At 51.5% G+C, this 14,546-nt stretch overlaps 1 protein-coding gene across 1 annotated transcript in view; it reads right to left on the bottom strand.

Annotated features, from left to right (window-relative positions):
• Window positions 1-14,481, bottom strand: part of LOC125960983 (cadherin-23-like) — a 360,246-nt gene extending 345,765 nt beyond the window's left edge. Inside the window, exon 1 of the mRNA XM_049696875.1 lies at window positions 1,110-14,481. The gene's annotated coding sequence lies outside the window, so the exon portion shown is untranslated. The remainder of the gene's footprint in view (window positions 1-1,109) is intronic.
• Window positions 14,482-14,546: the final 65 nt, after the last annotated feature.

The following is a 14,546-nucleotide window of genomic DNA, read 5'->3' as shown; positions in this document are numbered from 1 at the left end:
GCCCCCAGGTCCCTCCTCGTTGTGATGGAAGGAACAGGAGGCCCCAGGTGCAGACTGCACCCAACACTGCTCATGCCTGTGTCATATGTGTGCATTGCTATCTCCTGTGAGCGTCATTAGAACAACCTCGAGGGAGGGGAGGTGGGCTCCCCACTTTACAGATGAGAAAAACAAGGCTGAAAAAGGGAGTTAAAAAAAGACTCGCCCAAAGTCAGCAGCAGAGCCAAAGACTCTGTGCTCTCATCGGCATCTCCCCATCTACCCCATCTACCCCACACCTGTTAACACAGCCATCATTCCTGGATCACAGGTAGAGGGAGTGGAGAGAAACTGTTAACAAGAAAGACAGCTGGGACCTCAGGTGCTGTGGGCCTAGAGAAGGCAAGGCCATTCCTCTTGAGGGTACAAGCCTAGAGGGCTAGGGCAGGTGACATGGGAGTGAGAGCTGTAGTTTCCTGGAAATGTGCAGAACCAAGCGGCCTAGGGCCTCTAACATCAGAGGATGCAGAGTTCAAGGGTCTGCACACACCCTTCCCCACCGCCCCCACAAGTAGGACCCTCAGCTGCAGAGCTGGCCAGATGTCAGTATCTGTGACAGAAAAGCCTCCAGCTCTGAGTTAAGGGCACATGCTTGGGCACAGCAGCGGGCTGGAAGGCGTAGGGACCAGCCTTGGACCCAAGGGACCTCAGCACTGGAGTGAGGGAGCCTCTCCAGCTGTGCCCTCCGTGAGGCCAGTGCACGCATCATCTCAGCGTCCCACGGTGGGCACTCTGGCTGTGCCCAAAGGTCGGAGACTGTAGCAGGTCTCGTGACAAAATTGAACTCCTGACTGCCCTGAGAAGAGCAGCAGTGACAGGTGAACATAATGTGGGCTGGCCCTCTACCCTTGTGGGTAAGGAGCTCACCGTTGGGACTCAAGCAGAACTGGGTTCAAATCCTTGGGTTCAAAGCCACTTAAATCCTCCGACCCCAATTTCCTCATGGAGGGGTGGGGTGGGGAATGAGACAATGAAAGCAAAGCATTTAGCAGAACATTCAGCCTCCATCCAGTGGGTGCCAGCCACCATCCTCCGCCTCACTGGGCAGTGACACCTCCTCCTGTTCTCACCTGCGCTGGTGTTCCTCTAGAAGCAGACCTGAGACAAGGGTTCAAGTGCAGGTAGTTTATTGGAGATGATCCTAGGAAGCCCCAGTTGAAGAGTGAGGAAATGAGACAAGCAAAGGAAGGAGACAAAAAAAAAGGTGTATTATTGAGCAGGTTACCATTGTAGACACGGGAGCTCCAGGCCACAGGGAACTCTGGGAAACAGTGTGGTAGAACAGTGGCTCTCAAACTTGAGCGTGCATCAGGCTCTCCAGGAGGGCTTGTTGAAACACCAACTGCTGGGCCCCACCACCCAGAGTTTCTGATTCAGTAGGTGTAGGGTAGGATCTGAGAGTGTGCATTTCTAACAGGTTAAGCGCTGCAGGGCCACACCCTAAGAACCACTGGTATAAAAGATTTCTTAGCGTGATCCTACTTGACTGCCAACGGTTACCAGTTCTGGGTCCATCGGTGTTTGAGGGCTGCTTCCAACCAAGGGCGTTAACTCTCTAGCACTTCAGCTTGCTCACTGGGCAGGCCAAGCTTGCTGCCACAGCCAGAAAAGCCCTACTAAACCCCATTGCCAGGGCCCAGCCAAGGGAGGGCCTGTGGCTGGGATGCAGGGTAGTCGGGGAAAGGGCAGAGAAGCCTGCAAGGTAGTTTGACGTCTGAATAAAGGACTTCAGTGGGAGCTAAGGGCCAGGGATGCCTTTGTGTAGGGCCCTAGCAACACATTCACATGGTCAGGTGTTTTTGTAAAATTATCCAGTGTTTTGTTTACATTCTAAACAAGTTTCTTTTCTACCTGATTTTATATTTGCAATTTGTTATTCTTTTTCCTAAAGAGGGCCCCCCAATTGTCTAAGCTTCAGGACCCAGAAAGCCTGGATTGGCCCCTGCAGGTAGGCCTATAGCAGCTTCTGTTGCTGAATTGAAATGGGTGTCCACTGCTTGACTCAGTAAGAACACAGACCACCTGGGTTCAGGACCACCCGGTTCAAATTCCAGCTTTGCTACCCTCTAGCTGAGTTACTTTGGGCAAGGTGCCTAATCTGTCTAAACCTCCGGTTAATCGTTTACAAAATGAGGCCAGGAATCGTACTTTCCCTGCAAGATCAAATGAGGATCAAATGAAATAATCCCGGTAAAGAGCCAGGCCCACAGTACGTGATCAATCAATATGAATATCTTTTTATTAGTTCCCATGGTTTATTCTTGCTTCTTATCATTTGTCTTGATAATCTCTTTCCTTCAAGTCCAGGTAGGAGGGAAGGAACTGGGGACTGGAAAAGCAGACTCCTCTGGGATCTGCAGGTCACCTACCTCTCCGGCTTCCACACTTGCTCGCCCAGCCTTACAGGCCTCGCGCCCTCGCCTGGGCGCCCCCACCGTTGCCGGGCAACTGCCGCCTGCCCCCCCCCCCCCCACCGCCCCGCGCGGGGATTGGCTGCGCGGACCGGCTCCCGGTGTGCCCCGCGGCTCCCGGAAGGCGCGCTTGGGCCTGTGCTTCAAGGGTTGGCATGGGATCGGTTCCCAGCCGAGGTGAGAGCAGCTGGCCGGTCATCCCTACTTGTCGCTAGGCGAGACGGCCTCGTGGGGCTGAGGATCCGCCGCATCCCGCCTGGCAGGTAACAGCAGTTTGAGTCTCCGGCCAGTCCGAGCCTCAGAAAATGGGTCTGGGTCCTGGAGGCCGCTTGGAGCACCCACCGGGCGGCTTGGGCCCCTGTCCAGTAGCCCCTGCCATGCCACCCCAGCTCTGGGCCCTGAAGCCCGGAGGCCCAAACACTCCTGGACTTATCCCACCAATTTAGCCAACCTGGTTCAGCTCTGTGACCTTGGGTAGAATGACTATCAGAAGCTTTGTCTTCCTGGTGCTAGTATCAATAGTGATTAATAATGTGACATTGTTAATAACTGCTTACTTTCTACCCTTGATAAGCATACTATTATAGAACCATTCTGATCCTGAGAGATAGGTATATTACTATGCCTATTTTAGAGAGATGAGGAAATTGAGGCTCAGAGAGAGATTTAATTTGCCTTAAGTCACACAGCTCCAAGAGGCCAGTTTTCCAACCCAGAGTGCAGCTCCAGAGGCCAAGGTTTTAACTTAAAGGCTTCTTGTGAGGATGGATGTCACATCTTAGCCAAGTGCCAGACACCTAATAAGTGCTCAAGCAAGGTTAGTGGTCAAATCATCACAGTCATGGTAACAAGTAATAACAGTCATATTGGCATGAAAGGGTGACTTTGGCCAGAGCTTTGTCAGAGACATATTGCTTTGTCCACTTAGGACAGGGACAGTCTGGGAGATGTAGCTGCCCCACTCCAGAGTTTCAGGTCCTTAAAAATGCTGAAGCTGCTGTGTCTTTTACTTTCTACCTAACACTTCTCTCCACTTCTATTTTTATCTCATTCCTCTCCTCCCTACCAGTCACTGCTAGCTACAGGGATGAAGCCCTTTGTCTCCAAAAATAGCCAGGTTTGTGCCCTGAGTTTCAAAGGGACAATCAGTAACTTCAGAAGTTCTCACTTTTATTGGCTAAAATGGAAGTAGTGAAAACACCACCCACAAAAGGAGTTAATGCGAGCCTGAACTTAGAAGGGGGCCTTACCTAGCCTGTGACCTTCAAGCAGAACACAGTCTATGGTTTTCAGGGAAGATAGATGTCTGTGTCCTTCCTAAATGTTAGAGACACTTACCCATCCTGGGTTCTGGGGACTCCTGCCTGGGTCTCAATTTCCCTGCCTTTAAAATAATAAAACTGAATGATGTTTGCCATATCCAAATAATACCTGTATCTTTTAAATTTGATACTCGTTAACTCAGCTGCTTTACTTAAATTTTCTTTAAAAAGCAAACTGTGTATCTTTACTTCACTAGCAAACCAATAATCACCTGTCATAAATAGAAGGTACGAAGCTCTAAGTAGAAATACAAATAAAAACAAACCATTGTTCTCAATTCTAGTGGGCAAGACCTTGAACTGAGGCCTGATCTCATTTTGTTAAAAAGGAAGAAGAGGGCTTCCCTGGTGGCGCAGTGGTTGAGAGCCCGCCTGCCGATGCAGGGGACACGGGTTCGTGCCCCGGTGCGGGAGGATCCCACGTGCCGTGGAGCGGCTGGGCCCGTGAGCCATGGCCGCTGAGCCTGCGTGTCCGGAGCCTGTGCTCCGCAACGGGAGAGGCCACAACAGTGAGAGGCCCGCATACCGCAAAAAAAAAAGGAAGAAGAGCAAGTTTTAGCGAGGTGTTGAAGATACTCACAAATTAAACTGAAAGTTCCTCCTATGGATAATTAGGATTGAAAGAACTGAAAAGGGAAGAACTTCCCCGTGCTGAGATTCTGTGTTGTTGAATGCTCTGCTGGATGGCACCTAAATTCACCCAGCACAGTACCAATAGTTCACTCTCAACACTTGGAAAAACAGTGGAGTCCTGGAGTTGTCTAATAGCCAGCATTTGGGCTGATTCTCTCAGGGTCTGTGGGGCAGGTGGGGAGCGGGAGATAGCCCCTAGCGGGTCCACTGCAAGCCTTGTCTCCCCTCGCCCTTCCTCCTCTACATATAGCCATCTCAGGCACAGGTGAGATAAACAGCCGTTCAGCAGAAGTTGATGTGTACCAAAGGCTGTCTGACTACTGTCTGCATCTTCCCAGGACCACAGAGGGCAAGGGGGAAAGAGCAACTCTTCCTGTCAGAGCAACCAACTACTTCCGCATCAGAGTCTCTGCATTGCCAAAGGGTATCTGAATAGGAAAGGGGACATTGGGAAAGGGTTTTATATGGAGCAAAATGTGGATAATGACACCAGCAACAGCAAGCCAAGGAAGAGGTAGGGGAACCTGATGGGGCCTCAACTCATGGCGTGCAGTTGTCGGCTGCTACCTCTCAGCAACCAACTTTCGCCCCTTCTGTCACCTGAGGACCTGCACCCTTCCAGGATGGAGATGCAGGAGGACCAGGCAGGACCCCTCTTCCTATAGTTGCTCCTTGTACAAAATTCTAGGCTTCTTGGGCCTCCCCCACCCCCCAGGATGGAGCCCATGGCTTTTTTTAGAATCGTCTAGTCCCCATGGTTTAGGGGTTACCATAGTGGCAGCGGCATGGAGCTCTATCTTCATACCCTGAAGTGGTACAGACACCCACTGTCTAGATACTGCTTAGGAGACAAAAAGGAGGCCAGCCATCGACGAGGGGACTCATGTTCCTGCCCATGGTCTGTCCTGTGTGTCTCTAGGGGGTGAGAAATGGTTTAAGGAAGAGAAGAAAGGGAGCCCCTGGAATCTCGACGAATTTCTACTAGTCCTGGCTACATTTCTAATAAGGCACGGCTTTGAATATTTAGAAAGACAGAGAAGAGGAAATAGGAGGATAGACTCAATGAAGAAAATAAGAGGTTGACCTGGCTCAAAGGAAGTGGAATTCAAACTTCTAGTAATAAAAAGGAACATCTGTGGGCCCGGGGCAAGACTACCAATGGAGGCCCATATACCATGTGTCTCAATACGTTAGTTATAAATCAGGTAGCAAACTTAAATACAATATATTCTCCCTCCTACCTTGACACATACACTGTTATAACAACCCAGAAGGTTTGAATCTGGAATTCTCTGACTCTGGAATGTGATGGCTCTGTCCCACACCTGGAGAAGTCTCCTAGGCACAATGTGGCTACCCCAACCCATATGTCCCAACTCAGTACCACTTGCACACAGCCATCCCTTGAATCTAGAAGTTCCTCGAGCAGTCTGCCCTTGGGGGGATGGACCTAGGAAAGAGCCTGCCCAGGTCCTGGTTGCAGTTTGAGCCCATTTAGGCAAGGGATCCTGGGTACCCAGAGGATGGTCCAGAAGGGGGAAGAGGTGTGACCTCCAGGCTGTCATGTCCCCTTAGATCTGCAGATTCCTTGCCCCATGGAATGGGGTTACAAATGGACCTACAGGTAGTTTAATAATAACAACAAGAGCTAATATCTTGTATACCCTTTGCAGTTTACAGGGCACTCTGCCCCGATCAGGATTTTGAGATATGCAAGATTAATATCCCCATTTTGCAGGTAAGCACACTAAGGCTCAGGGAGGTTAGTGACTTGCCCAAAGTCCCCTGATTGTGAGCTCTGCACACTGGCTCTCTATTTCAAGAATTGAGCTGGTTAGTCCTTACCCGTCAGGGCAGAGCCCAAAGGTCTGGAGCAGCAAAAAGCAAGGAAAGGGGGATTTCCTGACATCCTCACAAGAGGCTATGGATCAGCCATTAAATACCAGCTGGTGTGGCACTAACAGGCTGGCACATTTGGGCATATGACCCTTCCCACCCCTTCTCACAGAACTGTGTGAGCAGAAGGCGAGCCAGAGACAACTACTTCTGAAAGACGACTTTGATAAAGCAAGGCCAGACTTCTGCGTTCTTAGCTCACAAAATGTTATTAGAAAATGCAGTCAATTCAGTTTCTGTTTCAAAAAGGGCTGCTGTCTGGTAATGGCTCATTTCCCTTTTTGAGTCTCAGCAAAGACTCAGCAAAATGAAAAACAGTTAATACCACCTCAGCAGCTAATGGGTGCCCGAGAACAGGTAGGAGGCGTGACCGCACCCCTAGCAGGAGGCGGCCCTGCACCCCCCCCACCCGGACTTGCAACTCCAAGCAGTGGGCAGGGGCTGACTCAGCCCTCAGGCCCTACCCTTTCTCACTCCCTCCTCCCTCCTGAATACTGATGGTGAAGGGAGCAGGTGGGAAAGATGCAACTGAGGAGTAAAGCCACGGGGCGCCAGCCTTGGGGGCTGGTGGAGAAGATGAGCTTGGCACTTAAACAGTCTCTGCCCCATCCGTGATCAGCTTAAGGAACGATGTGCGAGCATCCACAATGCGTTTGCCACTTTAAAGACCTTCCAGTCCTGAGCCCCCGACTGGAACGGGAGCAGACGGAGCCCTTGCTCTCTCTTTGCTCAGGCCAGGTCATCAGCTCCTGACAGCCCCTCATCCGTCTCTGGTGGTCCAGCACCTTTGGTTCTCCAAGTGGGGTTCCTAGACCGGCAGCATCAGCACCGCCTGGGAATTTGTTAAAAAATGCGCCTTCTCGTGCCCCACCCCAGACCTGTGAAATGGGAATCCCTGCAGGTGGGTGCAGCAGTCTGCAGTCTCTCAAGTGCTCTGGTGATTCTGATGCGAATTGCTGCTGTCAAAATCTTTAGGAGCTGGAGTCCTGGAGTCAGACAGACCTGGCTTTGAATCGCAGTTCTGCCACTTAGCAGCTATGTCTGAATCTTAGTTTTGGCACCAATAAATTGGGGATAATACTACTTCCTCATAGTGGGATTGAATGGATTAAGATCACGTGTTAACATGCTTGCCTCATAGTGCTGGATAAACGGTAGCTCTTGTTTTTCTGGAAATCAGATTAGATAGGGTGGCCTCAAGGAGGCCATCATGGAGCTGCTCACAGGCCAGGGTGTCAGGCCCATTCGGCTGTGTGGCTTCTGACTCATACCTAAAGCCCCCTCCAGCCTCCTGTGTCCTGTGACTGAAACTGTTGGCAGATCCAGTTTATTTCCCAGCTTCCCTAAACGGAGCCCTCCCACCCCTGAGAGCGTCACAGGCCAACTTCCTCTCTGCAGTGACCTCACTGGCTAGCCGGCGGGACCTGCTGCATTTGCAGGCAGAGGCTCTGTTCCTCAGTTACAGTCTCCACTGTTCTTCAACAGAAGAGGGGTGAGGATCACCCTTGACTTGACTTCACAGGGTGATGGGGAGAAGTAATACTTTAGCACAGATGAAGAACTTTATGTGGATTAACTCATTTAATCTTCACAACAACCCCATGAGGGCAGGTACCCTGTTTTATAGATAAGGAAACTGAGAGAGGTTACGAAACCTGCCCAAAATCACCAGTAAGAGATAGAGTCATGATTCAAAGTCAGGCAGCCTGGCTCCAGAGTCCTGCCCTTCAGCACTGTGCCCAGTACAGGGACACCATCGGATGGGACAGGTCATTGTAGCCAGGCACCCAGGGCTCTGAAGCCTTGGAACATGGCCCCTTTGACAACTGATGGAAGCTATGGCTCCTTGGTCCACGGCAAGCACGCCAACTTCCGAATATGATCTCAGGGTTCCGTGAGCCTCGCATTCCATCCAGAGGTCTCCAGTCAAGACCTGGGTAAGAGTCTTAGAAGGAAGTAGGAAGGACTTAGAAGTCCAGGCGCATTAGATGTTCCACCCTCATTAAACTCCAGAGAGCAGGACTGGGGCCAGAGCAGCAGGGATGGATGCTGTCGGGTGAGACTACTGGGGAAAAGATCCCATGTCCTTCTTCTGTCCAGAGTGAAGTGTGTGAGAGGTGTGCTGGGAACATGAGGCTGTTTCCAAAATAAGAGCTCAATCTCCTTGGGGCTCCGGGACTCCATCTGGAAGAATCTGCAGGGCAGCACAGGCCTGGTGCCAGCCGGTCTAGAGCAACCCAAGTATCGCCCTGCCAAGAGGCAGGGTGTGGACTCGGTGACCGCAGGGCCCCTCCCAGCTCTGGGTGTGTGTTTAAGTCAGGGATAGGAGGTGTGGTGATCCCAGGACGTCACACTTTGCTCTGTGTCTGGGAAGATGGGCCCCCTGGTTCCTTGGTACCCTGGAGCGGATACACGCAAGGCGTCTGACATGTCAGGTCCACACAGTGAGGCTCCTGCCTCTATCACACCTCTGTAAACCTTGCCTTCAGCTTGGTGAGCTCGTGGTTCAAGCGCCCATGAAGACTGTAGCCTTGGTTACTGAAGACCAGTGACTCCGCACCAAATCCCAGAGAGGCACGGAGGGCAGGCTGGGTGCCTGTTGTCACTCACACTGGACAGCTTAATCCAGCCTCCTGGAACCCCATTCCGCCCACCCAGCATGTGGCCCGGGGCTCCTCAGGTCTGCAAACCATTTAAATTGGCAGTGCCCTCTCAATCTTCTAAGGCAGCGGAGAGGAGAGGAGAGGAGACAGGCTTCAGAGCCTCACCGCCCTGGTCTGAATTCCAATTCAGCCTCTCGCCGACTTAACCCCTCCGAGTCCCAGTTTCCCTCTCTGTGAAATGGGATGCCAGCCCCACCTGGCAGGGTTCTTATACATGGCACAGCCTAGCCATTGTGGGTGCTCAGTAATCAGCACCTCCTTTACTGTGATGCAGGCCGTGCCCTGCCCTGCTACAGAAGCCAGGCCTGCTCAGAGGCTCTCAGCCAGGCCAGTGCCTCACAGAGTCTCCCTTAGACCCGTGGTCTGTGACATCGCCCAGCAGAGAAACACCTTATCCGACGAGTGCTCTTCCAAGGTTAAAGGCACCACACCCCGCCTGGGGATAACAAAGCAGAGTGTCATCCCATGGGCGAGAAATGCCTTTCCAGCTGCCTCCACCAAAAAGGTGGGCAGGGGAAACAAGCAGGCGACGAGAAAAGGAAAAGAGCATCTGTACTTTCCAGACAGAGCCAGTGGACACAGCTGGAATCTCCCCAGAACTCTGCACTTAAGAGACGTAAATGATGCCCTCTTACTCTCATTCCCAAACCTGCCTGCAGCCTAGAGCAGACCCCAGACTCCAAGCCCATCCTCCTCTCCTCCTTTCTCTTCCTTCCTCCTCCCTTCCTCCCTTCCCTTTCTCTTCTTTTTCCCTTATTAAAAACATCACTGGGTGAGCAGCACCATAAAGCCACATTCCTGGGGAAGCTCCTCCAAGCAGACTATTGGCCCCAACTATGGGCAGCACTTGGTGCAGGGGACGGGCCAGGAGCTGGGATGCGGAGGCCAGCCCAGCATCCAGTGAGGAAGAGAAACGAGGGCAGTGGGTTAGTACTGACAGTGTAGCGTCAGGTAAACAGGAAAGGTCTGAAGACACAGCCTTCTAGGAGGAGGTGATTAACACTGATTATGCACCAGGCTCAACTCTAAATGTTTTATACGCATTCCTGGTTACCATCCAGTGTATACAACCACCAGACGCGAGGCCGGGACTACAATCACCGCCGTTGTCTTTGAGAGAACAGAGTCAGGTTGAACTTTCCCGTGGTCGTGCAGCTAGGAAGTGGTGCGGGCTCAAACCTAGACAGTCCTGGCTCCAGGGCGCAGACTCTCGGAACCATTTTGGACACAACCAGATGGCCCTTTCTAAAGGGCATCTGGGTACCTGGCCACATGTCCACGAGGAAGGCAGGGTAAGTGTTGGGGTGTCTATTTTTTCCAGCTGAGGCTTAGAAAAAAGTGAAGTGGCTTTTGCCCAGAGATCAGAGCGAGGGGCAGAGCTTGGTCTGCGGTCTTGGATTTCCAGCTTTCTGCCTCGTGCACACTGCCTGCCCCAGGTCAGGCATGACCCAGGCAGGGGCCTGGGCATCAAACAGCAGGCATCAGAATTGGAGGTGCTAGCCCAGACAAATGCTGGGCCTGCGGACCAGAAAAAGGGTGGGCACTGAGCACTGGGTACAGGGTGCCCGCCATGGGGGAGGCGTTGGGCATCGCAACAGACTGTCCAGGCAGCAGCAAAGACTGTGAAGAAAACACATTTGTTGAGGATCTGCTATATGCTAGGTACTCTGACCTACAATACTGGGGCATATTTAATCCTTCCAACAGCCTTGAGAGACTTTTCATTTTAGATGTGAGAAGGTGTCAGCGAGACTGGGCCAATGTGACCCAGCTAGGAGGCGGCAGAACCAGAATCCCAGCCTCTGCCGGGCATCAGAAGCTATGACTGACTCCCCCATCCCAAGCTGCAGACCCCGATCTCCCTTTAACTTGCAGTCAAGGGCAGGAACTGTTCTCAGTGGGGTGCACAGGGTCAGCTGACTGGACTCCTGTGGGGCACAGAGCACGGCCGTCATCATTGCTCTCCTTTGGAGTCAAGCCCACAGCAGCCTGACGTTGAGGTTGTCCTCTCAGGCTGATGCTGCCTTTCTAGCTCCCGCATGGCCAGCTCCTGGGCGGGAGCAGAGGGTTTGCACTGTGCCCTCGAGTCACCTTGTTACAAACGCTGTGAGCTGATGCAGCTCTGCCTGGCCATGAGGTTTGCCTGGGGTAGTTCATTGGCACCGCGGGTAGTCACAACTCCTGGACTTATCACCCACTTTGCAGATGAGGAAACTGGCTCAGGGTGGCTTCATAACTCACACAACCAGTGCCTGGTGGGTCCATCAGCAGCAGTCACGCTGGGGTGACCTCAGCACCAGGGGCTGGCATGGGGGAGATGGGGACATGGGACCAGGAGGGCAGGGGCTGGGGATTGAAATGGACTGGACAGAGCAGGCCTGGAAGCAGCCCAAGATGCCGTGCCTGACAAGGAGTGGTCAGAGTGGTGAGCCTGACGTGGCCCAGGGTCTGCATCCATGGGGGCCCAGTCCAGTATGGGGTCTGGCCAGCTGCAGTAGTCAGATCAACTAGGCCAGGGTTCTGGGCACTGTATCTACTCAGAAGAACACTCCAGCAATCCGTGAGTGAGAAACAGGGGTGACAGAACCAAGGAGAAGATGAAGGTTCAATATGGGAATATGAGGGCAGGGTGGGTGAGGACCTCTGAGTTCAGGAAGACCTAGGTTTCTTGTCTAGGGCACTTAGTAGCTGAGTGATCTTGGGTAAGTTACTTAACCTCTCTGAGCCTCACTGTGTTCAGCTACAGATGGGGGAATAATGCAGATAAAGCATCTGGCACAGGGAGCAGTGGGCCAGGAGTCTGAGCAGCTGATGGAAAGGCTGCCCAGTACCCTGGGTCTGTGGCCAGGTGGCTAGTCCCTGCCTCCGCCGGCTCGTGGGGCTGAAATTCCTTGTGGGATTCTGCCTGGGTCAAAGCCGGATTGGAAATTGGGCTGACCCCAGCCAACGGGTGGAGAGCAGCAGTGACTCAGACCGCAGGCATAACCGACTGACAAAGCTGCCACCAAGGAAGTGATGTTGGTAAAGTAGAAACTAGATACTTTCATTCAGAAAGCACACAGGGTCAAGATGAGCTTGGGCTTAATAGGCACATGAAAAGATGCTCAACATGGCTAATTATCAGAGAAATGCAAATCACAACTACAATGAGGTACCACCCACACCAGTCAGAATGGCCATCATTAAAAAGTCTACAAGTCACAAATGCTGGAAAGGGTGTGGAGAAAAAGAAACCCTCCTACACTGTTGGTGGGAATGTAAGTTGGTGCAGCCACTGTGGGAAACAATATGGAGGTTCCGCAGAAAACTAAAAATAGAACTACCATATGATCCAGCAATCCCACTCCTGGGCATATATCCAGACAAAACTATAATCCAAAAAGATACATGCACCACTATGTTCATAGCAGCACTATTCACAATAGCTAAGACACGGAAACAACCTAAATGTCCGTTGACAGATGAATGGATAAAGAAGATGTGGTACTGGACTTCCCTGGTGGCGCAGTGGTTAAGAATCCGCCTGCCAGTGCAGGGGACACGGGTTTGAGCCCTGGTCTGGGAAGATCCCACATGCTGCGGAGCAACTAAGCCCGTGCGCCACAACTACTGAGCCTGCGCTCTAGAGCCCATGCGCCACAACTACTGAAGCCCACACGCCTAGAGCCCATACTGCACAACAAGAGAGGCCACTGCAATGAGAAGCCCATGCACCGCAACGAAGAGTAGCCCCGCTCACCGCCAACTAGAGAAAGACTGCATGCAGCAACGAAGACCCAACTCAGCCAAAAATAAATAGATTTATAAAAAAGAAAAAAGAGGATGTTGTACATATATACAATGGAATACTACTCAGTCATAAAAAAGCACAAAATAATGCCATTTGTAGCAACATGGGTACAACTAGAGATTATCATACTAAGTGAAGTAAGTCAGAAAGAGAAAGACAAATACCATATGATATCACTTATATGTGGAATCTAAAGTATGACACAAATGAACCTATCTATGGGCTTCCCTGGTGGCGCAGTGGTTGAGGGTCCGCCTTCCGATGCAGGGGACACGGGTTCGTGTCCCGGTCTGGGAGGATCCCACGTGCCGTGGAGCGGCTGAGCCCGTGAGCCATGGCCACTGGGCCTGCGCATCCGGAGCCTGTGCTCCGCAACGGGAGAGGCCGCAATGGTGAGAGGCCCACGTACCGCAAAAAACAAAAACAAACAAACAAAAAAATGAACCTATCTATGAAACAGAAACAGAACCATGGACGTTGAGAATAGACTGGTGGTTGCCAAGGGGAAGCAGTTGGGGGAGGGATGGAGTGGGAGGTTGGGGTGAGCAGATGTAAGCTTTTATATCTAGAATGGATAAACAACAAGGTCCTACTGTCTAGCACAGAGAACTATATTCAATATTCTATGATAAACCATAATAGAAAAGAATATAAAAAATGAATATATATATGTATAACTGAATCACTTTGCTATACAGCAGTAATTAACACATTGTAAATCAACTATAATTCAATTAAAAAAAAAAAGATGAGCATGGGCTTTAAATTTAACCTCCAGTAGAATAAAATTTTTCAACTGACTTTTGGCTTTCTCTCTTCTATCTGAAGTTCTGTAGTAAAGCATGCCATGGTCTCAGAAGCCAGGACCCCCTCTCACATAACGTCAAAGCTGATTAGAGGGTCCCGAGTGTTCTCAGGAGCACTGGGCTGAAGACAGCAGAATGAATGGGCTTTGCTAATAATACCCACACCTGGCTCAAGCCTCCTCGTGTCCCCATGCATGTAGGAACCCACTAGTTAAAGAGTCAATTGGCTGCCTCTAGCTGTCTTTGTTGAATGAAAGGAGGAAAATGAAGACGTGTATGGCATGGAAATACACAAGGGCATGCACTAAAAGCTGCCACTTGGGATTAAATCAGAGTACTACCAGACAAAGGCAACCTCTCAGGGATTCTCCTCCACCTCTTTCACTGAAAAATCCCCTTCTCTTTAGCAAGTTTTGTTCACGCCCCAAAACACGTGAGCTAGTTCCACAAGCCTCCTGGGGTCACATGAGACTTGAGACCCAGAGCAGACAAGCCCCATGAGCTGCTATTACAATAAATGGGCGACAAGGGTGACTGAACTCCACTGTCTGCCCCTCTACTTGGAGATGTATTTTTATTTACCTTCCTTCCTGAGAAGGAATGATCCTTTGCAAAATGCCCACTAAAGTGAGCAACAAAGAAAAGTGGGCAAAAGCCCGGATAACCCTCCCACCAGCCAAGCAGCCGGCCCCTCTTCCGGCAGCGGCCGCGGCAGCACAGCTGGCACTGCGAGCCCGTCATCTCCTCAGCTCCCCTCAACACTGCATCATCACGCTGGCCACCCTCTTCCCCATTCACTCCACGCTGATTCCAAATCAACTGACTAACAGGAAAGCTACCCCCCTTCAACAGAGCATGCGAGGCCCCCAGCCCTCCTCCTCTGTTAGCTCCAGGGCGGTCCCTACCCCTGAGCTCAAACCGCTGTTGTACCTTAAAACAGACATGCTCCCCATTGATAAGATACCTGAGGTTGAGATGCGTCACCT

Source organism: Orcinus orca, chromosome 14, assembly GCF_937001465.1.
Source record: "Orcinus orca chromosome 14, mOrcOrc1.1, whole genome shotgun sequence".
Taxonomy (NCBI): Eukaryota; Metazoa; Chordata; class Mammalia; order Artiodactyla; family Delphinidae; genus Orcinus; species Orcinus orca.
The sequence above is the reverse complement of the archived record's forward strand: the minus strand, read 5'-3'. Positions and strand labels throughout refer to the sequence as shown.